Source organism: Carassius carassius, chromosome 4, assembly GCF_963082965.1.
Source record: "Carassius carassius chromosome 4, fCarCar2.1, whole genome shotgun sequence".
Classification (NCBI taxonomy): domain Eukaryota; kingdom Metazoa; phylum Chordata; class Actinopteri; order Cypriniformes; family Cyprinidae; genus Carassius; species Carassius carassius.
Window position 1 is genome coordinate 25,538,789 of NC_081758.1, and position 6,694 is coordinate 25,545,482.

General features: G+C 36.9%; 1 long non-coding RNA gene across 2 annotated transcripts; it reads right to left on the bottom strand.

Moving 5' to 3' along the window:
• Nucleotides 1-1,449: 1,449 nt before the first annotated feature.
• On the bottom strand, nt 1,450-4,261 carry LOC132130655 (uncharacterized). 2 transcript variants are annotated; one of them, XR_009428753.1, is made up of 3 exons: nt 4,176-4,261; nt 3,977-4,077; nt 1,450-1,480 (listed from the first exon to the last, which is right to left on the bottom strand). It is a non-coding gene; the product is annotated as an uncharacterized LOC132130655 (long non-coding RNA). The 2 variants fall into 2 exon arrangements; XR_009428752.1 differs by lacking the exon at nt 1,450-1,480 and having other exon boundaries at nt 3,417-4,077.
• Nucleotides 4,262-6,694: the final 2,433 nt, after the last annotated feature.

Consider the following 6,694-nt stretch of genomic DNA (forward strand, 5'->3'; position numbering starts at 1 on the left):
GACATCTCCTGCTCTTCCTGGGTAGAACCCAGCAGAGCACTAACTTCAGTGTCAGAATGGGTTAATGATACCACATCTGCCTCCCGAAGTTCGCTCTCGTTCGCCGCCAGAGAGTGTGAAAAGGAAGGTCCCTCTCTACACTCCTCAGCGAGATCCATTTGTGATCCCCACGAGCTCATTCTCCTCCGTGCCTCGGCAACGGCGGGACCTGAGCCGCGGGATCCAGATGGCTGTCCCTCTTTCCTCGAAAAGAGAGACAAACGAGAGTGGAGCTTTCTCAGAGAGAAACGCTCGCAGTGCACGCAGACCGCCCCCTCAAGGACATCGCGCGCGTGCTCTTCGCCCAAACAAGAGACGCAAAGAGTGTGCGTGTCATCGGGTGTCAGATAACGCTGACACGGATGCACACACTGTCTAAACGCCTTGCTAGTGGAAGCCATGATGAAAACAGTAATAGATCGCTCTTACCGTTTTGGTCGTTTCTCAGATGCACGCTTCAAACAAAACAGTCAACTGAAGACGAAGAAGATAGTGACGGGTCCTACGGGCGCGTATTTATAGTCGCGCTGGTAGTGACGTCAGAGGCTGTCGCCGGCCAACACGTTGGCGTTTTTCAAAGTATGCTTCAGACACGGGTCACGACGAGGTGTTCCCCATAGTGTCCCCTCAGAGGACGCAGTTCGAAGTTCCCTTGAAAGGGAACCAAGATATATGTATATATAATCACAATTAGTTACAAAAAATTAGTGTACTGTACTTCTGTATAATAAGATATAAATGGAATGAATGCACATGGAAGCACAAAGATCTCAACCGTCAGATTCTAAATTTCATAGCACAACATGACCAGACAGAGGTGTTAACATCAGAAGGATCTTGAAAGTTTCCAAACTCTCCACCATCATAATGCTACATACTGAAAATGTGTACCAACTGTTTAAGAAATGAGAGGTGAAACAACATTTGTTTACATGACAACATGCATATTCCAAGTCATGACATGAAAAACTTGAATGTACATTCTAAAATGTAGTGAAAGGCACAAAATAACCTAAAGTTCCTTAAAAAAGAGCAGTGGGCAGCCATTTATGCTGCGGCGCCCGGGGAGCAGTTAGGGGTTCGGTGGCTTGCTCAAAGACACCTCAGTCATGGGGTTGAGGGTGGAGAGAGCACTGTACATTCACTCCCCCACACCTACAGTTACTGTCGCTGTAACGAGCACATGGTGGGAGCAGCTGATCTTCACAAGTTTTTGCAGAGCCTCAATGGTGTATTTCATGAGGTAGTGGATGTTCACTGCATACAGACCCATTAGGGGTCCAAATGCCTTGGGGACATGGGGGGTGTCAATGATGACAGGATGTCCAAATGAGACCAATGTTGGTTATTCCTTGGGAAGCACATCACATTGCTGCTCCTCAGTTACAATCAGAATGCCCTATTCAATTCCTTTCTCAACATCCTTAATGTCACCGGATGGCTGGGAAAACAAAAAATATTACATTACTAAATAAATTTAACAAATTAACACACATTTGTACATACACTAATAATGTTGTGTGTTTTGTTAAAAGCACAGCTATCAATAAATGCAAATTGTAATTCACATTCAAGTGGAAGATATTTTGAAAAATGTAACCAAAAATGAAAGTCAAAAGTAAATGGTGCTCCGACCTCAACGGTTTCGTGTAGAAACATTCAAAATAACTTCCTGTATTAAACTGTTAAAAGCCTGTACAAATTTCTTTGTTATGCTGAATGTGGCGAGTGGGGCGGGTGGAGTGATTGGAAATGAGCGACACCTGCTCGACCCACCGGTCTCGAGTCCCACGGAGGAGATGGAAGGATATAAAACTGGAGCGACGGCAGTGAAGGACGAGAGAGGACCAGGCCTGTATTTTAGTTTGTGTTTTGGATTTGTTTGTGCGCGGCAGTCATCCGTGAGGGGCTTCCGCGCTGTTTTGTCTTTATTTTATTATTAAAGTTTCATTTGATTGTCTGCCGGTTCCCGCCTCCTTCTTCCCGATGATTATGAAGTTTTTATTGTTACACTGAACACAAAGAGTTTAAAATCCCAATGGGAAAATAGATGGAAAATACACTTTCGGAACCAACTAGGTTAAAAATGGGGGTGGGGGTGGGGGGGGTTATTTTCTTCACTGGTATTCTACATGATTTCTGAATGACATAAAATGTGACGAACCAATTCAACATATTTGGTTTTTTTTTTCTTAATCCAATTTTAACTTTCTAATCTGTCACATCATTTTTACAATGATCAGAAAATATATTGGTGTAAAGAGGTATACCTTTTAAATAATAGTCTGTTGCACTGCATGTTCAGAGTAAAGCATGACTGCCAAAGGGTTGGTTAACCCAAAAATGCATGCTTTACTCAACCTCATGGCATCGTAGGTGTGTATGACTTTCTTCTTTCAGACAAATCCAATCGGATTATATTAAAAACTATTCTTGCTCTTCCAAGCTTTATAATGGCAATAGGTGGGTGTTTTTTTTCAACAGTCCAAAAGTACCGTATTTTTCAGACTATAAGTCGCACCTAAGTATAAGTCGCATCAGTCCAAAAATACATCATGACATGGAAAAAAACTTATATAAGTCGCACTGGACTATAAGTCGCATTTATTTAGAACCAAGCACCAAGAGAAAACATTACCGTCTACAGCCGCGAGAGGGCGCTCTATGTCTTCAGTGTAGACTACAGGAGCATTGAGCAGTATAGAGAGCTCTCTCGCGGCTGTACACGGTAATGTTTTCTCTTGCTTCATTTCTCTCGGTTCATGTCAAATTAATTTTGATAAGTCGCACCTGACTATAAGTCGCAGGACCAGCCAAACTATGAAAAAAAGTACGACTTATAGTCCGGAAAATACAGTAGTCAATAATGTGCATCAATTCATAATAAAAAGTACCTTACACGGCTCTAAGAGGTGAATAAGGGCCTCCTGTAGCGAATCCATGTGTTTTTGTAAGAAAAATATACATGTTAATAATGTTATTTAAAACATATTTAAACACTTTTCTTTCACTTTCTTGAGAGCCATTCTGGGTCGATGAAAATAGGACATAGGGGTCATGCATGCACCGGTGATTAGTGACGAACACGGAAGAGCGGAGGAGAGACAACAATACGCCGATCACGAAGTAGATTCACAAAATTAGGCTTGCACGTATGATAGTCAGTGGAAGAGAAAAAAAAAGTGTTTATAACGTTTTAAATATGGATATTTTTCTAACAAAAAACGCATCGATTTGCTACAGGAAGCCTTTATTCACCCCCCAGAGCCATGTGAGGCACGTTTTATTGATGGATGGGTGCATTTTATTTGACTATTTTTGGACTGCTGAGAAAAAAAACACACCTGTCTACTGCCATTAAATAACTTGGAAGAGCCAGGACAATTTTTAATTCAACTCAGATCAGATTCGTCTGAAAGAAGAAAATCATATACACATAGGATGACTTGAGAATGAGTAAAACATGGCCTAATTTTCATTTTTTGGTGAACTAACCCTTTAAGCAAAGTTGCTAATGGCCAATATGCTAGCACTGAATATTTTTCAGGATTCAAAACAGTATTCAGCAAAATAATAAAGAATGGCGATGTCCATAAACAGGGTTTCTGTTGATTTTATGGAGATACATTTAACGCTTTATAAAGACTTTTTAAATACCAATTATAGAAAATTCAAGGAATAAAACTGAAGGGAAAATAATGTCAAATTATGTTTTCCAAATTTTTAAGCTGTTTTCCAATGCAAATATCTACATTTTCGTAAAGGGTTCACCCAAAAGAGAAAAAGGAAAGAAAATTGTAATTTACTAAACCTCAAGTTGTTTTAAACCTGAATTAGTTTATTTCTGTTAGTACCAGTCCCAGATCGTCTAACACAGTACACAACCCCACAACGTGTTACAACCCCAGATCACCCAGATTTCTTCTTCTTCTATTACCTGGACCACATCACTGCAGACTGATGGTGCTCAGTTTGGTCATCCACAAGCGTGATCCCAACAGTCATGTCCTTGATGAGTTCCTGCGCCGAGCCTGTGTGCTTACAAAAACAAAAGGAAGCATTAAAATGTGTCTTACAATTGTAAAGCTGATAGACTCCAATAAATGTACATTTATAAAGTAAATACATTTACTTACAACTTTGTCCAAGCTCTACAATGTGAATGTCATCTCCATTATGTCTGCAAAGCATTTTGATGGATTAAACTGCAAAATGAATTGCTTCGGTCCATCCACAGGATTACTGAATTCTGCACTGATCTTCAGTTATTCCAAAATATCATAAACATGAAAAATAAAGAAAAACACGTTAAAACACTGAAAAATAATAAACATAAATATATAAATAAATCTTTACAGAGAAAGTGAAATGTATTGACAAGTTTGTTTTAAATACCAAAGACAAACTTTACCATCCAGACGATGCTTTTAAATGACATAACACAGAATTATAACACAATAGTTTTAAACGTATGCAATTTACTTATGACCGTATATTCACCATAGACTGTATAAAAACAGATAACATTATTCACGCAGCATTACACTGAGTTCTGGTGAGGCACTTGAATGACTAACGTCACTTCAGAAAACTGAAAGAAGAGTTTGTATACCTTCAGAACTTCATCTGAACCGTAGACTGTAAAAAAATCATCAGAACCAAGCTTATGTCAGCGATATCAAATGTAACGTTAAGTTACGCGCTCCAGAAGAACTCTGATGAAAGTGCTCATTTCCCTTATAACATGCAGAAAAGAGACAGTTCAAGTAGTAGTCTTCTTTTTCCACCTAATTTTTCATCGATGTATATTGTGACGGATGTCTTTACGCTGTCAGGTTTAGAGCGGTTCCTTTTTTTTTTTAAATTCCCGCTGTTCTTAATCCACTCAGTGATCCGTTGTGCTCTCGCGCTCTGTTTGAACGGTCTCTAACGCAGCTCTGGGCTCAATTAATACATACAAACTGTATTTTTATCGTTCTCCACATAAGTTCAGCTCCGCTGTCCCGCATGGGAGAATATCTGTTTTAATATTTATAAGGAAAATACTGTGGAACCGCCTGTATTTTGAGGCTTCAGAGTGCCGCGAAACGAACATTTGCATACAGTAACATTACATAAAAAAATACGACTCTTTAAACCATACTTACTCTTCTGAGATAACAAATGTAATTGTACACATTAAGCCAATGAATACGAATATTTTACTTACCAAAGTTGTATTCTGTTAAAATGTCCAAACTTTGTGGAGAAGCTTACTAGTATGGCCGACCACCGTATTCTGTCTTCATCTTTTCTTTTTTTTTTTTTTTTTTTCTTTTTTTTTTAATTGAAATACAATAATAACAAAACATATTACATACAAGAGTACACATAACCATACATGTTCATACATGTCAGGGGTAGAGAATAAAAAAATAAAAAAAAAATAAAAATAAAAAAAATAAATAAATAAATAAAAAAAAATATAAAGGCTTTTTACAAAAAAAGCTTCTACTTGTCAAACAGCTGTGTAGTTTTCATAGCTTTCAGGTTTTTACTTTTGGATATAGTTTCTAAATATATCTTAACATCAATTTTAAAATGTTCAAAATTTGGTATCTTTCCACTCCATTTGACCTTATGAATATAGTAACGGGAAATTATAACAATTAAATCAAATATAAACAAAAGATTTTTATCACCCTCAAATGAAAAACATCTTAACATAACATCAATTTCTTCAAAGTTAACAAGAATCCTAACTTTACTTTGCAAGTAATTACTAAGTTCCTTCCAAAACATTTGGGTCTTGGGACACTCCCAAAATAAATGCTTAATAGTCTCAGGGGTAATTTTACAAAAAGCACAAATATCTTCAATGTTTACTTTAAAACGCTGTACCACAAGTGACTTAACTGGGTAAATTCGATGGAAAATTTTATATGAAACCTCTTTTACTTTGTTTGTAATGCAATACTTATGAGGTGTCATCCAAACTTTACTCCACTCAATATGTTTCTTAAATAAAAAATTCCAGTGAGTAGTAACAGCAAGTATACATTTAGATTGAAGAAGGGACCGCAAAAAAATATTATTACATCCAGAACTTGTGAAATCTTTACCCTGCAACTTAATACAAGTGGTGAATTCTTCTACTGTTGTTTGTAGAGAACAATTATTATGACCTTCTAATAATCTCAAAATTTCCTTGGGAATTGCATGTAAAACCAAAGAATATTGGACAGGATCAACTGAAAAGTTATAAATATGAACAAACTCATTATAATTGTATAAAACACCATCATTTTTTATCAACTGCTTAACCCAAATAATTCCCTTTTCAAACCAATTTTCAAAAAATATTGACTTTTTTCTAACTCTTATACATCTGTTGTTCCATATGGTACATTTATGGGGGGGGGAAATTATGACTATACATAAGAGTCCATGAAAGTAATGCTTGTTTGTGGAAACTTGCAAGTTTAACAGGTATTTTGTTAACATCATAATCACATTTTAGTATAAATTCTATACCACCTACTTTTTGAAATATAAAATTAGGTACCGTATACCATATACTTTGCTTATATTTTAAATAATTTTGAAGCCATTTTATTTTAAATATCATATTAGAGGTCTTAAAATCCAAAACATTCAATCCTCCTTCAACTTTTGA